Source organism: Heptranchias perlo, chromosome 15 (assembly GCF_035084215.1).
Source record: "Heptranchias perlo isolate sHepPer1 chromosome 15, sHepPer1.hap1, whole genome shotgun sequence".
Lineage (NCBI taxonomy): Eukaryota > Metazoa > Chordata > Chondrichthyes > Hexanchiformes > Hexanchidae > Heptranchias > Heptranchias perlo.
In genome coordinates this window covers 20,748,796-20,771,703 of record NC_090339.1, presented here as the reverse complement: position 1 = coordinate 20,771,703, position 22,908 = coordinate 20,748,796, and positions in this window count along the sequence as shown.

The following is a 22,908-nucleotide window of genomic DNA, read 5'->3' as shown; positions in this document are numbered from 1 at the left end:
TCTATTATTATTTTGTACCAAGTTGATGATACAGAATTATTCATCTGTTTCCATTATAAACAAGTTCTAACTCAACTTTCGAAAAGAAAGGAATTTAGAGGACCTGGGAGTGGGGTATTATCATGTTGTCCTTTTACCTCTGTTATTTGGATTTCATCCAGTCCAGATTGAGGGACTTGTTGTAAGCCATATGAGTTTGGGCAGTGCGAGCCCAGTTCATAATGGGCAATGGTGCACAGCATAAGACTGCCCATAATTTAGCACCAATTAAGAAAAAAAAAGTTTGGAATCTGATTTAGAGATGATATTGGATGGCTGGACAAAAGGTAACCCCTTGTGAAAGATTAAGAGTAATTGTTTATTCTGCATCCAGCCCATGCTGGCTCTAAGCATGCCATGGCTGAATCTAATTGCGTAACAACAGAAAACTCTATCTCTTGATCTATTGTCTTCAGTCTCCAGCACAAAACCCGAACCTTGTCAATGACTCCATCCCCCTCTATGACCACTATCTCAGGCTTAACCAGGCTGTTCACGGCCTTGTTGTTCTGTTCAACCCTGAGCTGTGCTTCTAAGTGCATATTATCTCCATAAAGACCGTCTGCTTCCACCTCCATAACATCGCCAGCCTCTGCCCTTACTCAGCCCATCTGCTGTTGAAATCATTATTCATGTCTTTGTCACTTCCAGACATGATTACTCTAATGCACTCCAAGCTGGGGTCCCATCCTTTCCCATCCGTAAACTTCACCTCATCCAATACTCTGCTGCCCGTATCTTATCCTACACCAAGTCCTTTTTACCCATCACCCACTTCTGACCTAATTGGCTCTCAATCGCCCAACACCTCAAATTTAAAGTTGTCATCTGTGTTTAAATCCCTTTGTTGCCTCACCGCCCATTTACACCTGAATTTCACTGTCAGGGTCCTACAACTGGTGTAGGATCCCAAATTGCATATTTAAATAGCCCGACGCCTGTTTCAGATGGGCACACTGGGTGACTCAAAAGTCGACCGAGCCAATATGGTGCGCCTTCAGTACAGTTTGTGTGCGGCAGTTCACAATGTGAAATTCGGAGGCTTGATGCTGATTTTACACTGGAAACATAGATGATTGTGAATTGGGAAAATAACATCAAATTGGCTTATCAGCAGTTTAACTACTTTTCATCTCAGTGTCTACTTTTTTTAATCTTGTGTGAATACACTTTGCTTTGAAAGCCCAACATTTCAAAGTGGCACTTTTCTCCAAATCCTTTCTGTGGAAAAGTGATCAAAAGATTCCAAAACATGACAGTTATATTTGATCCTAGTGAATGGACAAATAGTTGAGACTCCAATGTATGATTATATTCTTGAAAGTGCTCTGTTGGAAAAGGCCGTTTACAGCCAAACATGCACTTTGTTTATCATGGAAAACAGGCATTTTACCAACAAGAAGTATCAATGGGGTTTCCATGCAATCTGACGTAAAGATTCAATGAATGCCTGGAAATATGATTGGAAAAAAAAACTTCAGATAGCTGAAAATTTGTATTAAATATGGGATTGTAATATACATGATTCATTCTTTTTTAACAGCTGAATTTACAAGAGGCGATCTTATTGAGAGGCAATCTTATTGAAACATATAAGATTGTGAAGGGGCTTGATCGGGTGGATACGGTAAGGATGTTCCCAAGGATGGGTGAAACTAGAACTAGGGGGCATAATCTTAGAATAAGGGGCTGCTCTTTCAAAACTGAGATGAGGAGAAACTTCTTCACTCAGACGGTAGTAGGTCTGTGGAATTTGCTGCCCCAGGAAGCTGTGGAAGCTACATCATTAAATAAATTTAAAACAGAAATAGACAGTTTCCTAGAAGTAAAGGGAATTAGGGGTTACGGGGAGCGGGCAGGAAATTGGACATGAATTTAGATTTGAGGTTAGGATCAGATCAGCCATGATCTTATTGAATGGCGGAGCAGGCTCGAGGGGCCGATTGGCCTGCTCCTGCTCCTATTTCTTATGTTCTTATGTTCTTATCCCTAGAACTGACTAATCTGATTAGCACAAAGAAAAGCACAAATGAGGGAGGCCATCCAGCCCATCTAGCTCATCCTTCATTGAAACTTATGGCCCCACCATGAATGATCCTGAGTTGTTTCCACTACACTACTTGAAGTATTAATCTATCTTTGTGCAAAGAAGTGCTTCTCAACATCAGTCTGGAACTTGACTTTTACTAGTAGATGATATGATTGTGATCTCTGCTGCTCTTCAGAAGCTAAAGAACATAAACAGACTTACGGGGGGTGATTTTAACCCCCAAGAATGGGTGGGTTGGGGACGAGTGGGAGTTGAAAATAGTTGTTTTTTGGGTCACGACCGCAACCCGGCTTTACTTCTGGGTTTAACATTGACAGGTAAAAGTACAGGCTTCCCACTGGGAATGCAAAGTCCGAAAATTTTGCGGTTGCGACCGAGAAAAACAACTATTTTCAACTCCCACCCGCCCCCAACCCACCCGTTCTTGGAGGTTAAAATCACCCCCACGATGTGGTATAGTGCTTTCAGAACATGGCTGGGGAGCTTTCATCTCTTTGTCAAGGTATGACTTGGAGCGCACCTCCACTTTCAAAGCCAGCAAAACTCATTGAAAGTATCGGCAGTACCTGTTACTCCTGTGGGGAGTGTTGTGATAGGTATTTCCAATGTTAAAGGTATCACTTTTATTTGAAGGCCTCGACCTCTTCCAAAAGTCTGAGCTGTGATTATATGAGATGAATCTGGATTGTGCAGTGTGAACAAGTGCAGTCTGTTTAACTTCTCAGATGCATCAGTGCCATTCAATCAACTGTAGCGATGGAATATTCCAGCAGATTTTGCTCAAAAGTTTTTCAAAACTATTTGAAGACAAGCTGTTAAGTTAAATTTATATTGATTTTTTTTTTACGGGTGTAGATCTCCTCAGCTACTGAACTCAGTGTAGACACAGTACAATTTGGGTCTGCCAGATGCACATTGCACCTCGCAAACTGGCACTTGTAGTATAATGGTAGCCATAGAAACACAGTGTAAAATGTCCAATTGTTCAATAAAGACATTAGTATATCAGGCAACTAATTCAATTCCAAAGAGTCTCCAGTACAGGACAAATCCTTTTGTTGCCAAGTTTGCAGAAATTGTTAGATGAAAACAAAATTGGTGTCTTGAAACACAATTCTTCAAGATGTAAACATTTGCTTTACATGTGCCTTGGCCCACTATAGGTTCCTAGAAAACGCAGTCAAACGCAGTCAAAGGCTTAAGTTCCCATTTTAATATCCAGAAAACATTTTTTTATTTTTAAAAATCTGATTAATGTTCTCTAAGCCAATGTAAATACCAGATAAGCACTGAGTTATGAATTAATATGTTGTTTTCTAATCAAGCTGATAATCGTGGTTGATAGAACATGGTTGATAGAATATACTTTGGAGGTATGGGGGTTTAAATTGGGCCGTGTAGCGCCCGTTTTTTAGGTCACCTAAGACTTGAAAATGTGGTCTGAGATGCACATGCACTTCCATGGTAAAGGAGTTTGCACAGGCGCCTAACAACCGCTGGCAGCATGCAGAGCAGGGAGATCATGACGCGAATCAGTGTACAACGCTAATCTGAAGGCACTGCTGACATTTTGCAACTCCACACTCCAGCCAACGCCCTGTCTTAACTTCGCACTGCCAAACATGACGTTAAACGCATGAAGAACCCCCCACCAGCGCTACTTCTTCTTTGGCAGTCCCTCAGGGTCGAGGATGACTTGCTTCCACTCCGGGAAGGTGGGTTCTGCGGTGGCTGAATAGCCCAATCCTGGAGCCGCAGACACTGCCACAGGTGGAGCAGGTAGTGTTTAATAAGGCGGGTGGGTGAGACGCTCTGGATTCTGTGAGTTCTTTCCGCTGCTTACGCTTGGCCTCCACGTGCTCCACACGGTGACGCTCGAGGTGATTGGTGCCTTCACGAATGCTTCTTCTCCAGTTTGGGCGTTCTAGGGCAAGTGATTCGTGTCAATGAGGATGTTGCATTTTTTAGGGAGGCTTTGAGAGTGTCCTTATAGCGTTTCCTCTGCCCTCCTAGTGATTGCCTGCCATTGCGGAACTCGGAGTAGAGCACTTGTTCAGGGAATCTTGTGTCGGGCATGCGGACAATGTGGCCCGCCCATTGCAGCTGGTTGAGCGTGACCAGTGCCTCGATACTGGGGATGTTAGCCTGGGAGAGAACGCTCATGTTGGCACGCCTATCCTGCCAGTGGATTTGCAGGATTTTGCGGAGGCAACGTTGGTGATATCTCTCCAGGGATTTGAGGTGTCTGCTGTACATTGTCCATGTACCTGATGCATTCAGGAGGGCAAGGACCACAGCTGCTCTGTAGACCATGAGCTTGGTGCTGGATTTGAGGTCTCGGCCTTCGAACACTCTGTTCCTCAGGCTTCCGAAGGCTACACTGGCGCATTGGAGTCGATCTTTAATTTCATCGTCGATGTGTGCTCGCACCGAGAGGAGGCTCCTGAGGCATGGGAAATGATCCACGCTGTCCAGAGGCTCACCGTGGATCTTGATGGTCGGGGGGCCGTGTTGTGTGGCAGGAGCAGGCTGGTAGAGGACCTTTGTTTTCCGGATGTTTAGCCTGAGGCCCATTCTCTCATACACCTCGGTGAATGCGTCGACGATGGTTTGTAGCTCGGCCTTGAGTGTGCGCACACGCAGGCGTCGTCTGCGTACTGCAGCTCGATGACAGAAGTTGGGGTGGTCTTGGTTCTGGGCTGGAGGCGTTGAAGGTTGAACAGTTTCCCGCTTGTCCTGTAGGTTCGCTCCACTCCGGCAGGGAGCTTCATGGTGATGGGGTGGAGTGTTGCAGTGAGGAAGATGGAGCATTGGTGCGATGACACAGCCCTGCTTGACCCCAGTTTGCACTCGTATTGGGTCTGTGGTGGATCCGTTGGTGAGGATCGCGGCTTGCATGTCATCGTGGAGCAGGCGGAGAATGGTGACAAATTTCTGCGGGCAGACGAATTTGAGGAGGGTGCTCCACAATCCCTCACGGTTGACAGAGTCGAAGGCCTTTGCGAGATCGAAGAAGGCCATGTACAGAGGTTGAAGCTGCTGCCTGCACTTTTCCTGGACTTGTCGCGCGCTAAAGATCATGTCCATTGTGCCTCTTGACAGGCGGAAGCCGCATTGAGACTCATGGAGGAGCTCTTTGACCACTGGGAGGAGGCGATTGAGGAGGATTCCGTGATGACCTTTCCTGCAGTGGACAGTAGGGAAATCCCTCTGTAATTTCCACAGTCGGACCTATCTCTGTTCTTGAAGATGGTCACAATTACGGCGTCTCTGAGATCTCCTGGCATGCTCTCTTCCTTCCAGACAAGGGTGATAAGGTTGTGTATTCGTGTCAAGAGTGCCTCCCTGCTGTATTTTAGTACTTCAGCGGGGATTCCATCTGCGCCGGGGCCTTGTTGTTTTTCAGCTGTCGAATGGCTTTTTTGACCTCACAGCGGGCTGGGGTTGTGCTGAGATGGTGGCGGGTAGCGTGTTGTGGAATGGTGTCGAGGGCACTTGCGTCGAGGACTACGTCTTGGTTGAGGAAATCATTGAAGTGCTCTCTCCAGCGGGCATTGACTGCCTCTCTGTCTTTGATGAGCGCCTCTCCATTTTTGGCTCTCAGTGGGGTGGGTCCCTGGGTACTCGGACCGTAGATGGCTTTAATTGCGCTGAAGAAGCCGCGGACATCATGGTTATCGGCGAGTTGCTGAGTCTCCTGCGCTCTTTCCACCCACCATCTGTTCTTTAGGTCACGGGTTCTTTGTTGCACCTCAGCCTTCAGTTCGGCCTTAAGACTCGAAAATGTGGTCCGAGATGCGCGCACACTTCCATGGTAAAGGAGTTTGCACAGGCGCCTAACAACCGCTGGCAGCATGCAGAGCAGGGAGATCATGATGTGAATCAGTGTACAACACTAATTTGAAGGCACTGCTGACATTTTGCAACTCCATACTCCAGCCAATGCCCTGTCTTAACTTTGCACTGCTGAACATGATGTTTAACAGCATGAAGGACCCCCCCCACCAGCACTATAGGGATCACGAAGTACTTACAGGTTAGTTGCTGGGTTATTTCTTCCGGCTGCTGGTGCAATTGTACGTGTTTTTGGAGGTTTCCTACAGTTGGGTAAAGTTTCAATACTCTACAGGGAGTGGTCTGGCCGGTCTTACTGTACTTTTAGTGGCATTTAAAATATTGTGCTGAAAAAAGTTGCTTCCAGATATGGATGGCCTGGTAGGGCTTCCTCTGGGAGGCCACGCAGAGCAGGACAAGCTGCTAGAAGAGGTAGGAGGAAGAGGAGCAGGGCACTCAGCAGGAGGTCATATCCGTGGAGGGTCTTCAGGGAACAATTCCCTTACCTCACCTTCAGCGGTGACCAGTGCATGAGACATCTTCGGTTCACAATAAATGTCGTGACTGAAATCTGTCAACTGCTGCAGCCACAACTGCAGCCTTAAAGCAGGGCAAGGGCAACAATGCTTTTGGCTGTCAAGATGACCATGGCTCTTAATTTCTATGCCTCTGGCACCTTTTAGGCTGCTGCTTCAGATATAAGCAACATCTTGCAGTTTGCAGTGCACTGCAGTGTAAGGGAGGTCACTGAGGCTCTTTGTACAATGAGGAACAAATTCATCTCATTCCTTCTTGTGCTAGAGATAAACAGTAGGAGCGAGCACAAGTTTTGCACAGATTGCAGACTTCCCCATGGTGCAGCGTGCCACTGATTGCACGCACATTGCCTTGCGTGCTCCTCATCTGATCTCAGCCATGTTCATGAACAGCAAGGAATTCCACTCCCTCAATGTGCAGCTGGTGTGCGATCACACACAGCGCATCGTGCAGGTCAATGCCTGTTATCCTGGCAGCAGTCATGATTCTTTTATTCTATGGCAGTTCTCTGTTCCACCTGTATTTGAACCAGCATGGCAAGTCAAAGGCTGGCTACTGGGTGACAAGGGTTAACCCCTCATGACATGGCTCATGACTCCGGTCAGGAACCCACACATATGTGCATAGCAGGCCTATAATGAGAGCCATGCTGCCACAAGGATCATTATAGAGCACACCATAGGCATCCTCAAGCAACACTTCCACTGCCTACACGGCACTGGAGGAGCCCTGCAGTACTCAGCGGAGCGGGTATCAAGATTTGTGGTAGTATGCTGCACAACCTGGATAATATGAGGGAACAACCCTTGCCACCACCTATAAGGCGACAACTTGAGGACCATGAGTACAAGGAGGAGGAGGAGGAGGAGGAAGTGGAGGAGGAGGAAGAGGAAGGGAGGCTACAACATAGACAGCCCCTTTCTGCCAGGACTCGACGTGATCAGATTATTCATGAGCAATAAAAATAACCACAAGCCCACTTCCCCATTCACCAACAGCCCAACAATCGTTACCTTTCCTCTCTCACTGACCATCACATCATCCTCTTTATGACAACACGTATTGGTTCCCTCCTCAGTTCACCACAGAAATAAAACCCACCACCAAATGCAAATTCAAATCCAGGTTTATCAATTCACTCATTAAATATTGTATACAAAATGAGACTATTCACCCTTGTGCATTCCCTTGGTACCTGTCGTTCGTGTGCCTTTGCCTTTCCTAGTCCTCCTACGAGGTGCATCCCAGTGGCTGGAGCAGGGTGGTGGAAGGCTGCTGATCTTCAATTGAGGAGTGTGCAGATGGCCTTGGAGAATGAACTCGAGCAGCTCTGGGCCGGGAGGGCCCGGCTTCAGACTGCACCATCTCAGCCTGGACTGCAGCAGTCTGGGCTAGCTGGCAGGCAACAGCAAGGGCGCTGGCGGAGTAGCAGGGGTGGAAGCAGGAATACTGACATCCTGAGAGAGGACAGCAGGTTCCTGTTCCATGGAGCTACTGCCAGTCTCCTTGGGGGGCGCCTCAACAATCCTGGTGATCAGTTAGAGAACAGATTGCTGGACTGCTGCGACGCCCTGCTTGCCCCTTTCAACAGTGGTATCCAGAGCCAGCAGTCTGAGCTTCCACTGCAACAATTAGACCTTTGATGGAAGCTGTTTGTGCTTCAATGGCAGCTGTGACATTGGTCATCAGACTCTGCATCATGGTGGGTTCCACAGGTGTGCTGATGGAGGTGACCACCAGTTCCATGTTGGAAAAGATGGGCTCCAAGCTCTGCGCAAAGTCCTGTTTCAAGTTGGAGCTGGACTCCTCCATGCTCCTTGACATTGTGCGCAGGCTTTCTGGCAGGCTTTCCAGTGCACCAAGCATTTAGTTGTGTACACCCATCAGCCTTCTTCTGTAGCCTAGTCCATCAATGTCCTCATCTGAATCCTCTGCAGCAGAACTTATATGCGACTTTGCCCTCTGGCGAGCTGGCACATGTGGTTTCCTTTCCCCTCGTCCCAGCTCCTGTGCCCTTGTATCTCACCATGTGCAGATCCCTCCTTTATCTTAGCCTCTAAAGTACGCGCAGTGTCAGACTCTGAGCTGGTGGCTGCGAGTGTAAGATCAAGTGACGGTGTCTCTTCATCATCACTTTCCTCTTCCTCTTCCTCCCCTGACTGGGAAGGTTTCAGTTCTTGGATATCTGAAATGAAAAAGGGACAAGGGTTGAGTTCTGGTGAGGGGAGAGGAGAAAGTAAGAAGTGCGTGCTTATACCATGTGCAGCTTCTGATATGCAATCAGAAAAGATTGTGGGATGAGGTAGAAGTGAGAAGAGGGAAGGAGGATTAGGTATGCAGAGACCCTCATCATCAATCCCTCCAGGCTGCCAGTGGCCACAGCCTGAAGCGATGCCCCTTCCCATGATGGCCAGCACTGTCTCCTCCATGGGGATTAAAATGTGGAGGTGTGCTTGTCCTCCTCCAGTTGTTTGTTGCTGCCTCCTGTTATGCACCACCTTCTCTTGCAAGAAAGAGGAAAGTGGGTCAGTGAGTGTGCTACAAGATGTTTGGGTGATGTGGCTGTCATGGTTGAATAGCTTCGAGTGTGTGTGAGCTATGAATTGTGGGTGTGAGGCTTGCAATAGTGCTAAGTGTGTCGGGGTGAGGTAAACCACATGAATTGAAGGGTTGAGTACTGATTGATAGAGATTGTCGGTAGGTGGGTTATGTTAATTGTATCATGTGATTTATATCAATTAGTGTTAATTGTATTCAGGTGGTGTATGTCAATCGCAGACTCTCTCGTATCCTTTTGAGAGGAGAGCTTAGCTAGGGTGTGGTGTTTGTATAAGGGGAATTTCTGTGAATAAAAGCTTAGAAGCTACTAAAGACCAGGCTCCAGTATTCTATACTTTACTGCATAGCTAGCCAATTTTAACAGGTGATGGGGTGTAGTGAATTGAGCAGTGGATGCGGCTAGTGGTGCAGCTGGTAAAATATGCCATTTGAAGTTTGAACTCACTGACCTTGACAACTTGTGTCAGATCACTGAACTTCTTCCTGCACTGCATCCATAGTCTTGGAGCTATATTCCTGGCATTGACCTCCACTTCTACTTCCTTCCACTGCCTCCTGCCCCTTTGGGGATACAGGATGTCCCTCCTTCTCTCCACTTCTTGCACCAAGGCCTCCAGTGCATTATCAGAAAACCTTGATGCATGCTCTCTCGCAGGTTGAGCCATCCTCACAAAACGTCTTCCAACGCAATCCACTGCCTGACACCAATTCCATCAGTTAAAAGGTGCAGGCTGCCTTTAAGTAACGCTAGCCACTCACGATATTGGGCCCCCTGCTGATGTGTGCTACCATAGAACAGCACAGGCAGCACTGACCGCACACAGCAGACAGCATAATGAATAGGCACGGGTTAATCACATACCGAGATTCCCCATGCCTGTTTTCAGGGGTTATCCAATTTAACCCCCACAGATTCTGCCTTACTGTGTGTGCTGGAAAGTCTGGAGGGTTCCATTCTCTTTTCACTTGGGGGCAAGCAACAGGAGAGTTTGGAGCAGCATCCAGACACTTAGACATTCATCATGGAGTTTCAGCATTGCCTTATCCTAACATTACATTGAATTCATCAGGCATTATATTGGGATGTATAATTTCAAAGTTGATTTTACCATCATCGTTTCATTGGAATAATAATAAAATTTGAGCTGAGGTTTCATTCCACATATCAAAGATTCCTGATGAATCTGTTGTTGAAGCCATTAGCTTACGTGTGAAGCTGTTTGTGATGTATTAGTGGTTAGAATCCAAACCAAAAACATATAAAACTTTCATATTAACACTCCTTAATTGTTTTAAAAAAAAACTCTACAAAGCAATTTCTAACATTTATTTACTTTGTCAGAGATCTCCCTTTCCATATTACCGGCTGGACATGAAGAAATGTCCGTTCATTAACGGATAGGTGAAAGGTTTCAGCAATATAGAAATTAAACAAAATTCAATGCAAACATTCATGTTCCAGTTCTCAGACAGAAGTGTGGCTGACTCACAGCTGGCATCTTCAGTCGACACACAGCTTCAACTGAATAACTCTTGCAGCAGATGCATTTCAAGACTGAATTGCAGCATGATTCACTGGAAGCGATTCAGAATTTTAATGTGCTTTAATGGAAATAATGGGTTTGCACAGGCACATAAGATAAACGAGACCACGAGCTGAGCTAGGAAGGAAGGAGATGCTGGGTTCCCAGGTAAATGCCCATTTTAAAATATTTTATGTGTTTGTGATGATAAAAATAAAAGTGATGAGGACAAAGCTGTCAGTATGCAGCACTCAAATGAGTTTATTTTTATGCCATGTGAGAGAAATTAATTTTCCTGCTGTTCTTGATCTGGCCCTTAATCTGTGGGCTGAAGCAGGAGATTTATTACTGAACCCACATGGCTTGTTTCACAATTGATCTCGCTCCCCAGTCTATCTGTTGATAATGTGTTGGTTCTTCACAAGGTTTGCCTGCAATACTGTATGGGAAATGCTTCCCACTTTTAGAAGCTGAGGTGTTAAAATAAACAAACAATGGCAAGATTAACAGCAATGAAGAGCCACTCGCGGCTGATGAAGCGGATGGCCGGCTGGTCGGGTAACCAGACTCAGGGACGTCCTGGATGGCGGTGGGTCGGGTTGGTTGGAGCCGTGGGCGCTTGCCGCACGGATGTCCTCGTGGACGCGGCCGCCGCCATCCGGGCGTTGAAATCGGCGCTCGGCCCTGACTACACTCGGGGTGTGGAGGCGGCTCAAGCGTGCGGAGCCATCCCGTCCGATCTGACCCCCATTTGGACGGAATTCCTCGTCGGCGCCAGACCCCGAAACCTCCCTCGGGGGGCTGCGCCTCACAACTTGAGCCGTCTCTCGGAAATTCCCTCCGCGCCCTTTCACTCCGCGCGGAGGGATTTCCTGTACGGGCTGCTCCTGCATACTCTCCACTTCCTCGCCCTCGTCTCTCGCCCGGACACGCCCTGGCGTACCATCCTGCCGTCCGGCGGAGGTGGGGGTCCCCAGTGGAGGGCTCTCTACTCGGGGATCCTCCCGTGTTACATCGGGGATCTGGGGTGGAGAGTGTTGCACGGAGCAGTCGCGTCAAATAGGCGTTTACGCCACTTCACGGACTCCCAGGCCGCCTGCAATTTCTGCGGCCTGGACGAGTCCGTGTTTCATTTGTTCACTGGGTGTGGGAGACTGCAGCCCCTGTTTGATTATTTGGAGGGGCTGCTCCTGAAGCTCTGGCTGCACTTCAGTCCCACGCTCCTGATCTTTGGCTGCCCGGTGAGGAGGGGGGCGGGCTGGTCGTGGGCCTGCTCCTGGGCCTGTCCAAGGTGGCCATCCACAGGTCCAGGTTGGTCGCGGCCCGTGGGGGCGGTCGCTCGGACTGTCTGCCTCTCTTCCGCGGAATGCTCCGCGCCCGGGTGGCCCTGGAGATGGAGCACGCGGTGTCTGCCGGTACGCTTGAGGCTTTCCGCGACCGGTGGGCACCGCAGGGGCTGGAGTGCATCCTGGACGAGGACAATAAAATTTTAATTTGAAATGTGGTTTTGGTTCTTTTGGTTTTTAGTTTTTAAGCACACCCTACACCCCCCCTTCTTATAAAAGGGGGGCCTAAATTCACAAAAAAGAAGGAAAAAAAGAAAAGAGAAAGAAAAAAAAATGGAGGCACTCTTGGGATACAATTGGATGTCTTTCAGACAGGCCATCAAGAATCATCAAAAATAAATAAATAAATGAATAAAAAAAACAGCAATGAAAAGAAATACTTGATTACTTCAGTTTCAGCTAAATGAGTTAGTTCTATTGGATTAAATTAGCCCTACAAGTAGAAACTTGGCTAATCAGAACTCTCCTGCTATAATGCTCCTTTCATGCCTCTCAAGTGGTTTAATAGACACTGAACTAATCAAGTAACGAGCAAGAATGTTAATCCGTCTCTGGAGAGCTCGAAACTATAGAAGTTAAGCAGGCCAGTGAATTTATACAGCTCACTTCACTGACATGGCTATTTGCAACTTTTTAGAAGACTGATTTATAGATCCATGACATTATAATCAAAGTACTTGTTCTTCTGCATGTAACCTCTGAGTTTTTTAAAAAATCAGAAACAAAAGGTGAAGCACAATTCTGGTTTTGAAAAATTGCATTGGTTATATTGAAAATTATATTTCGTTTATGAGTTAGTTCTGTCCTTCTTTGCACTTGTCATGATTTTAAACATTTAAACCTTGAGATCTTTGACTTGCCTTGAGGGAGAGTGACAGATACAGCTGAGCAGCATTGGTTCTTCACAGCAGTTTACTGCTTGTTTCGATTGACCCTGGAAACCCAGTATTGCTAGTGACCAGCGCCGCTTAAAAGTTTGATGGTCGTTGGTGGGGTGGGTGCGTAGCCTTTGATGGGACCTGCACTCCTGAACAGCTTTCCACCACCAACTGCAGCCCTGAACCTGTTAACATGATAAAAGTTGCAAAATCCATGGTGAAGGAGTTTAGCTCCATTGTTGAATTGACTCCAGCTGAGTGGGTGAGCTAATTACTACATGGTTGTTTTAATTTTCCCCAGTGTGAAACTGCTGCATCTTTGTCTGAAAACTCATTAAGGAGGTCTTACCAGAAGCTTAAGAAACAGCTTTTTTCAAGGAAAAAAAAATGTTATTAGCAATTTCATTTAATTTTTGGATGGAAAACAGGGAGTACAGCAGGAAAAGAAAATGTCTGAAGGTTTCATCCTATCTCTGTTAACACTCATTTTTAATGCCCACCTCTGCTGTTGTTGTCATAAAACAAGAGTGGAGAATGCCATTTCTTTCATGGACATCCACGGTGTCCTGGCCAGTATTTATCCTTCAACTAACATCACTAAAACAAATTATCTGGTCATTATCACATTGCTGTGCGTGGGACCTGGCTGCGTCCGAAATTGGCTGCTGCGTTTCCTTCAATACAACAGTGGCTACACTTCAAAAGTACTTCATTGGCTGACGGCACGATATGAATGCAAGTCTTCCTTTCTTCTAATTATCACCCAGGTGTGAGCCCATAAAGCCTGTCATAACTTATTTCTTATCTACACTGGTGCTGCTGTAAGCTGCTCCCCCAGTGGCTTCAGCATGGGAGGTGGAAGGCTGCTGTGGCTCTGATGAGGGATCTTGAGATGGTCATGGTTGGTGACTTTTAGGAGCCAGGGCAGTCTGGCCCACCTGACTTTCTAGGGCCAGGATGGTTGAGGAGGCGGCAAGGGTCCAGATGTGCTATTATTCTGAGAGAGGGCAACATGTTCCACTCCCACTGTACAATTGTCCCTCCTATCAGACTGTGACTTAGCACTCCCACTGATCTGTGAGAGATCAGACAGTGGGAGATCCATGATCGGATTGAAGCCCCCACCCGTTCAATCTCTCAGCCTGTTCAAGGCAGAGGAGATGGTGGAGCCAGTAGGAGCATCCCTAAGAGTAGCTACTAGTGATGCCACAGATTCCTGCAAAGAGGACCCAGCTACAGTGTACATGAAGGTGACCACACACTCCATGGTTAACTGTAGATCGTCAATGCCAGAACCTCACTGAAGTTGGCAGCAGAGCCGTCCACCATCTCCAACATGTGGTATCTCCACGGCAGGCAGTCGAATACATTCAGCAATTGCGAGTGCACAGAAAGCATTTTTCTTTTGAAGGCTGGACCCATGAAGTCTGCATCTCTGCCCTCTTTGGCAGAGCTAGGACACAAGCTTGCATTCAGGCAAGCTGTTTCCTGGGTTGTCCTTTCCACTTGCATCTGCTTCTGCTCACTTGTGAATCACCCAGTGCAAACCACCTCTTATTCGCTATCTATGCCACTAGGGGTGTTGACTTCTGTGCTAATACTTGGAAAGGTAACAACGAGTGACAGTGCATCTTTGGGAGAGTTTTCCCCTTCTGTCTGTGTGGCTGCAGGGCCCAAGTCATCTAAAGGACCGAGAAAAAGGGCAGAGGGACAAGAGTCAGCATGTAATGGCACGAGCAAGTAGTAGCAGACAAGTGACAGAGCACTGCAGCGCATGTGTGCGTGTGTGTGTGTGTGTGTACGTGCGAGTGAGAGTGAGAGAGAGAGAGAGAGAAAGTTAAATTGAAAGAGAAAAAGGGAAAATGTCCAAATACCCTGCCAATGATGTGGATGATGGTGTCCTCAATTGGAGTCAAGAGATTGAAATGTAGTGGGATCTCTTCCCAATCTTGAGGCCTCCCTTTGACCATGTGCCAGCTTCTACTGCAAGAAGAGTGTAACAGAAAATTGGGGTGCTCTGGTCGAAATCATGCTGCCTCAGTAACACACCGTCCACTGACCGCCTTGGAAAATTGCACCTCCCCTTTAAGAGCTACCGTCTGCCTTTAAGTGGCATCAGACCTGCCAGATTTCCTGCCCCCTCAAATGGTGAGCTGCCTATAAGCAACATGATTAGTGGTAGTAGCTCGTCTATTCTATTTAAACAAGGTCCAATCACTAAAATCGATCGGGCCTTCCACCGACCTTGTTAGGCAAATCTTAATCTGTTCTGACTGGGATATATTGAAAAATATATGCGGCCTTGAAATTATACTGCCCTACTCACTGTCCACCTTACTAGTGCCACATACAAAAATCGACCCTGTGTAAATACGTCCTTAATTGAGTCAAAATCCTAGCCCTTGAAGTTACACGGTGGGCTAATCATTGAAAACTCTTCAAAACTTCATCTCAAATTCTTCTTTCTGCTAATTTAGTAAAGGCAGTAACCTGTTTAAATTAAATGTGTTAATGCCTCCACCAAAACAGCAGAGGAATTTCAGACAAGAGCAATAAATGTTTCCATCTATTATCCAGCAGTATAATTTCAAGGCCGCATATATTTTTCAATATATCCCAGTCAGAACAGATTAAGATTTTCAAGTTTCCAATTTAAGTAAAGGACTTGCATTTATAAAGCACCTTTCATGACCTCACCTCTGAGTGAGAAGGTTGTGAGTTCAAAGTCTCACTGCAGAGACTTGAGCGCATAACCTAGGCTGAAGTGCTCCACTGAGCCAAGGCTGACGCCCTTAAATATTGAGCTCAGCCTTTCTGACTTCAAAAACTACATTGTAGATAACAATAGTTATTCCAACACTGTAGTGAAAATCAGTACTGTGTGATAGTTACAGATGCATCTCTCTGATCAACACGGATCAGCCCTGCCTGAAACTGTATTTTTTCAATTTTCATCGACATTGTCTATTGACTTTTCTTAGTTTATGGAAGAGGCCAGGACTTAGCATGGCGAGGTGAACGTAGCATTGGTCAGACTTCACTCTGATTTTGTTGCAGTTAAATCGAATAGGTATTGGGTTTCAACCTGTATTCTGTGGAAACTCAGATTGGCTAGAAGGAGAAAGAGGTGACCGAGGTCACCAAAACAATTAACCAGCTTAATGTTTCGTCTGATGGGATTGAGTAATTGTAGTTGATTTTGATAACTCTTGCATTATGCTAATTGTCAAAAGAACCACAGGTGAGATGAGGGTGGTGGAAACAGATTCAACAATAACTTTCAAAAGAGAATTGGATAAATACATGAAGTGGAAAAATTTGCAGGGCTATGGGGAAAGACATGGGGAGTGGGACTATTTGGATAGCTCTTTCAAAGAGCCGACACAGGCACGATAGGCCGAATGGCCTCCTTCTGTGCTGTAACATTCTATGATTATAATAACATTCAGATTTTCAGGGTTGCTGTTGGTTCAGAAAGCGGGGTGCCTTTTCTATTCATAGGTTTCTGGAAGAATTACTACAATTGGACATATGGACCTAATCTTAGGGTTACACACTGATACCAGTGGCTTCATACAAATCCAAGTCTTTTGCACTTCACTTTCTAACCCTTAAAATGAAAGAACTCTCAGAAAATTTAGGGAACGCGTCCCTTTATGTAATTTGGAAAAAGTAGCTCCACTTATAGGGACCATCCTTCAGTCTATCCAACAAAGCATAAACGTTAATTCAGGCCCCTTAACACTGTTCTGAGGGAGTGCCATGACTCTTTATTCCATGCTCTATCCACTAAGTTCTATTTGGAGGTGGAAGAATTGACATCTTTTACATCTCCCCGGGCAGCAGAACAATTTCTACCTGAGAAAGGAATTATCCCTGCAGCTGTACAACATCTGCCTGCTCCTGTTGGAAGCTTGTTTAGCAATGCCACAAGCCTCACCATCATGGGCCGACAGCTGCCAATTTCCAGCGACCATCTTTGCTCAATGGAGCTCTGACTGAGGACCAAAGTGTTGATGTCTGACTCAGTTTCCCCCAGTGGCTGTAGCAGACTGACTTGAATTGCACAGGGCTGCTATTTTCTGCATGCTATTAATTGTATGGTTTACGTGGGACAGTCTGTCTGTTCCAGCTCCATTAATTGCCTGGTGCTACTCTCCTTACGTCGAAACATCATTCTGTCTTGGGAGCTGTTGGTGCTAATTAAAGGTAACAATTGTGGATTCTTTGTTCTAGATGTATTTTTTTATAGCTTTTTCTTCTCACATAATAGATTATACTCGTAAACAGATTCTGGTCGGTCCATTGTCAGATTGCAATGGCAATACTTCCTCAATTACAACAAAAATACATATTTTTAGAGGGGGGAAAAGAGAGCTCTGGTTTCGTCTTCTGGAATGGTGTTAGAGTGAAATGAAAGAATGACAGAATGCAAGGACATTTTTGGCCACTTACCGCCAAGTTTATGCTGGAAAATGGAGCAGTGGGCAGATGGAATTAAAAAAAAATCCTACTGCCCACTGGCTGCCCAAGGCCCGTCCAACTCGATTTTCAAGCAGGGAGGTCAGATGCCCTGCCTGAAACAGGCGGGGACCTCTTTTAAATTTTTAATAGGTGCTTGTATGACCATCATGCAATTTTCAAGCACCAATGGGCAGAGCGCGTCCCGTGGATATTCTGTCCAGTGGTACCAGATGTAAAGCAGCCTAACCATTGGTCCTTAAAGGGATGGCTGCAGGCCGCTCTGAAAATGGAGCAAAAACTTTAGTGGCACTAATTTTTGTTGGGCCAGGAGCTCTACAAAAATCTTTCCAACCACTGCCGGCTACTCAGCGCTCTCTCCAGCCCCCACCCTCCAGGATTGCCTCTCCCACTTTAAGGTTTAACTTCCTGCTCAGCTCTACAGAAGAGACTCACCCACTCCCGATCGGCAAGCTGCCTGTCAGTGCTCCAGCTCGCTGAACAAATTCAAATGACGCCCAAATAAGGAAATGGCTCGGGCCTCTTGCTCGTGCCACTCACTGCCCACACAGTGTGCACTATGATTGAAAATTGGCCCCCACCTCTCTTCATTTAGGTTCACTTCTATTATAGGTACTGTGGGCTTCTGGTTTTTATTCTTCCTCCTGTTTTTATTTTGAATTGAAGAGGACAGTTCGTTCTTGTTTTGAATAATTATTCTGCTCTCTCAACTTTATGTTTCATGTTGTACGTACAACTACGGTTTGGCCTATTGTTGACCTGCTTTGAGTTTTCGATGTACTCGTGATATGGTGATGTCTTCTGCCAGGTCTGTAGTAGGTAGACAATCCATACTCTGGGATCTCCCTGGAAAGATGTTCGTAAATGACTGGTCTTTCGGCCATTTCCCTTAAAGTTAAGGGTCTGAATCAAAGAATGAAGAGGCATGATCGTTTTTGGAGATGCACCTGGATCATAAGCATGCTACACTACATTCCACTCATCTTTTAAACAAAGAGAGGAGAAAGAATTTGAAGTTTGGATTTCTAGTTTTCAAAAAAAAAATCTTTCTAATACTTAACGTAAATACTATTTTGCCAAACTTTAATTTTCCCCTGCAGATTATGTTGAAGGAACACCATCTGTTTGCTTGGCTTATCAAATTTCAAAACATTCCAAAGTAAATCTGTGGAACATACATAATTAATATGATCCAGCCTTTTGTAAAAAATATGCATGTAATTTCTGATAATCATCATTGAGAACATTTCCATCTTCTTTCTATGGTATTCAGCCTACTGCTCTTTAAGGGGGCATCACCAGCATTTTAGGGTTTCACACAACAATATGTTGAAGAAAATAACAAAACATTTAAAAATGTCAAAAAACATTTTAATGCCAATGTTCAGTTTTCAGTGTCTGATACAAAAGGTGACCACTAGGTAGCTCAGTCGTGATTTTAGTGCTGGACTGGGAACTAGATGGCCTTGAGATCAAATTCTGGTAGAGTTCACACACAGCCTTGCATCCATCCAAAGTGGATAAAATAAGAACCAAATGTGGAAGGAGACCAGGAGACTGCAGAGATTGTGCACAATAGTTGCAACACTGTTATAAGTACCTTCATTTTACACACCTGGCGTCAGCAGTAGGAAATTAGATCAGTAACACCTCATGCTACTACTTAGTGATGACCAGACAAATCAATTGCTCTCTCTCTCACACACACTAAAAATGGCTCCATGGGAGAGATTTTTGGTTCAGGCCCAAAATGGGTGTGATATTGGCAGTGTGACTGTGGCGCCCGCCCCAGGCCAGAGCCGGAATGACCAAACCATTTTCACATTAGAGCCTCGTTTAAATTTTCCCGATGAGCTGTGGGTGCCAAACGAGCGTCTGCTGCAGCTCATCTCTTTGGTGCCGCAGAAAAATCAGATGGCTTCTGCACAGAAACCGGCAGAAAGTAGGGCCTGTTTGGGGGTGGGGGGGGTGGAGTTTGTGGATCCCAGTGGGGAATGAGAGTGGAAAAGGTGAGACTAGCATGCACTTTGCATGCTTCTTCCGTTTCTTCATGAAAATTTCAACTCGGGGTCCAGCTACCAGCATACGACCCTGATTTGCTTGTTTACACAGCCTCCCATCTGTTTTGGCCAGTATTGCTGGACACCCATTCAAAGGCCTGCCTAAAAATTGAATCAGGCAGACAAATGGGTGGGGAAGGTCGCCACAAGATTTTCTTTGCCGGTTACCTGTTTATCAGGTGAGAAACAAATGGCTGGCAATTGAAAACTCCCCCTCCTCCAACTTGTTTTCTTCAGTTTAACATTCATTCCAAATTTGGCGATAATAGGTATACCAGCCAATATTTAAACTTTACTTTGCTCCACAATAGGCTTCACTATCATATTCTATGCAGAAGACAAAAGAATTAGTGATTCTAGGTCTTTATTTTCCAATTCAATGAAAACTATTTTGGAGAAGTTCTCAGATTTTTGAGTTTGCTCGGAATGCAGGTCTTTTAAACCAGGAACATAAAGCAGCAATGGGCAGTGGTATTTCCTTCATCATTAGTTGTACACAAGTGCCAGGCAATGACCATCTCCAACAAGAGAGAGTCTAACCACCTTCCTTTGACATTCAATCACTTTACCATCATCGAATCCCCCACCATCAGCATTCTGGGGGTCACCATTGACCAGAAACCGAACTGGACCAGCCATATAAATACTGTGGCTACGAGAGCAGGTCAGAGGCTGGTTATTCTGTGGTGAGTGACTCACCTCCTGACTCCCCAAAGCCTTTCCAGCATCTACAAGGCACAAGTCAGGAGTGTGATGGAATACTCTCCACTTGCCTGGATGAGTGCAGCTTCAACGACATTCAAGAAGCTCGACACCATCCAGGACAAAGCAGCCCGCTTGACTGACATCCCATCCACTGCCTTAAACATTCACTCCCTTCACCACCGATGCATTGTGGCTGCAGTGTGTACTATCTACAAGATGCACTGCAGCAACTCGCCAAGGCTTCTTCGACAGCATCTACCAAACCTGTGACCTCTACCACCTAGAAGGACAAAGGCAGCAGGCGCATGGGAACACCACCGCCTACACATTCCCCTCCAAGTCACATACCATCCTGACTTGGAAATATATTGCCATTCTTTCATCATTGCTGGGTCAAAATCCTGGAACTCCCTACCTAATAGCACTGTGGGAGAACCTTCATCACATGGACTGCAGCGGTTCAAAAAGGCGGCTCACCACCACCTTCACAAGGGCAATTAGGGATGGTCAATAAATGCTGGCCTCGCCAGCGACGCCCACATCCCATAAATGAATTTCAAAAACAGTTAAGGCAGAATATGGAGTCTTATTGAGGCTCCCTCCCTCCATATACACCAGGATAAGTCAAAAGATACTTTATTTCCTAAGTTCCACATAAAGTATTCATTGCAGTACATAGAATCATTGGATGGTTACAGCACGGGAGGAGGCCATTCTGCCTGTCAAGTCTGTGGTGGCTCTCTGCAAGAACAATCCAGCTAGTCCCACTCCCCCACCCTATCCCCATAGCCTTGCAAATTTTTTACCCTTCAACTACTTATCCAATTCCCTTTTGAAAGCCACGATTGAATCTGCCTCCACCATCCCCTCAGGCAGTGCATTCCAGATCACAGCCACTCCTGTGTAAAAATTTTTTTTCTCATGTCGCCTTTGGTTCTTCTGCCAATCATCGAGTTCTTGATCCCTCCACCAATGGGAACAGTTTCTCTCTATCTCCTCTGTCCTGACCCTTCATGATTTTGAATACCTCTATCAAATCGTCTCTCAACCTTCTCCGCTCTAAGGAGAAGGTTGAGAGGCGATTTGATAGAGGTATCCTCAGCTTCTCCCGCCTGTGCACATAACTGAAGACCCTCATCCCTGGAATCATTCTAGTAAATCTTTTCTGCACCCTCTCTCAGGCCTTCACATCCTTCCTAAAGTGCGGTGCCCAGAACCAGACACAATATTCCAGATGTGGCCGAACCAGTGTTTTATAAAGATTCATAATAACCTCCTTGCTTTAGTACTCTATGCCTCTATTTATAAAGCCCAGGATCCCATATGCTTTCTTAACCGCCTTCTCAACCTGCCCTGCTACCTTCAACGATTTGTGCACAGATAACCCCAGATCTCTCTGTTCCTGCACCCCTTTTAGAATTGTACACTTTAGTTTATATTGCCTCCCCTCGTTCTTCCTAACGAAATGTATCATTTCACACTTTTCTGCGTTGAATTTCATCTGCCACGTATCCGCCCATTCCACCAGCCTGTCTATGTCCTCCTGGAGTCTATCATTATCCTCATCACTGTTCACTACACTTCTAAGTTTTGAGTCATCTGCAAATTTTGAAATTGTGCCCTGTACACCCAAGTCCAAGTCATTAATATATATCAAAAAAAATAATGGTCCAAGTACCGACCCCTGGGGAACACCACTGTTTACCTCCCTCCAGTCTTAAAAATAACCGATCACCACTACTCTTTGTTTCCTATTACTTAGCCAGTTTCATATCCATGCAGCCATTGCCCCCTTTATTCCATGGGCTTCAATTTTGATGACAAGCCTATTTTGCGACACTTTATCAAAAGCCTTTTGAAAGTCCATTTATACCACATCACCCGCATTGCCCTCATCGACCCTGTTACCTCATCAAAAAACTCAATCAAGTTGGTTAAACATGATTTGCCTTTAACAAGGCTGTGCTGGCATTCCTTTATTAATCTACATTTGTCCAAGTGACCGTTAATTTTGTCCCGGATTATCGTTTCCAAAAGTTTCCCCACTACCGAGGTTAAACTGACTGGCCTGTAGTTGCTGGGTAGGTCCTTACACCCTTTTATGAACAAGGCTGTATCATTTGCACTTCTCCAGTCCTCTGGCACCACCCCTGTATCTAAGGATGATTGGAAGATTATGGCCAATACCTCCGCAATTTTCACCCTTCATTCCCTCAGCAACCTGGTGTTATATCTACTTTAAGTACAGCCAGCTATTCTAGTACCTCCTCTTTATCAATTTTTAGCCCATCCAGTATCTCAACTACCTCTTCACTTACTGTGACTTTGGCAGCATCCTCTTCCTTGGTAAAGACAGATGCAAAGTACTCATTTAGTACCTCAGCCATGCCCTCTGCCTCCATGTGTAGATCTCCTTTTTGGACCCTGATCAGTACCACCCCTCCTTTTACTATCCGTTTACTATTTATATGCTTATAGAAGACTTTTGGATTCATTTTATGTTAGCCACCAGTCTATTCTCATACTCTCTCTTTGCTCCTCTTATTTCCTTTTCTGCCTCCCCTTTGAACTTTCTATATTCAGCCTAGTTCTCACTTGTATTATCAACCTGACATCTGTCATATGCCCCTTTTTTCTGCTTCATCTTACTCTCTACCTCTTTTGCCTGCCAATCTTTGATTCCAATTTAGCTGGGCCAGATCCGTTCTCATCCCATTGAAATTGGCCCTCCTCCAATTTAGAGTGGTCCTTGTCCTTTTCCATAGCTAATCTAAACCTTATGATCAGAGCGCTGAGAACAGCTGAGAGGAGCCGAGCCGAGCGGAGGGAGCGTCCGATAAAAGGCGGGATTTCAGAGCGCTGAGAGGAGCCGAGCCGAGCGGAGGGAGCGACCGA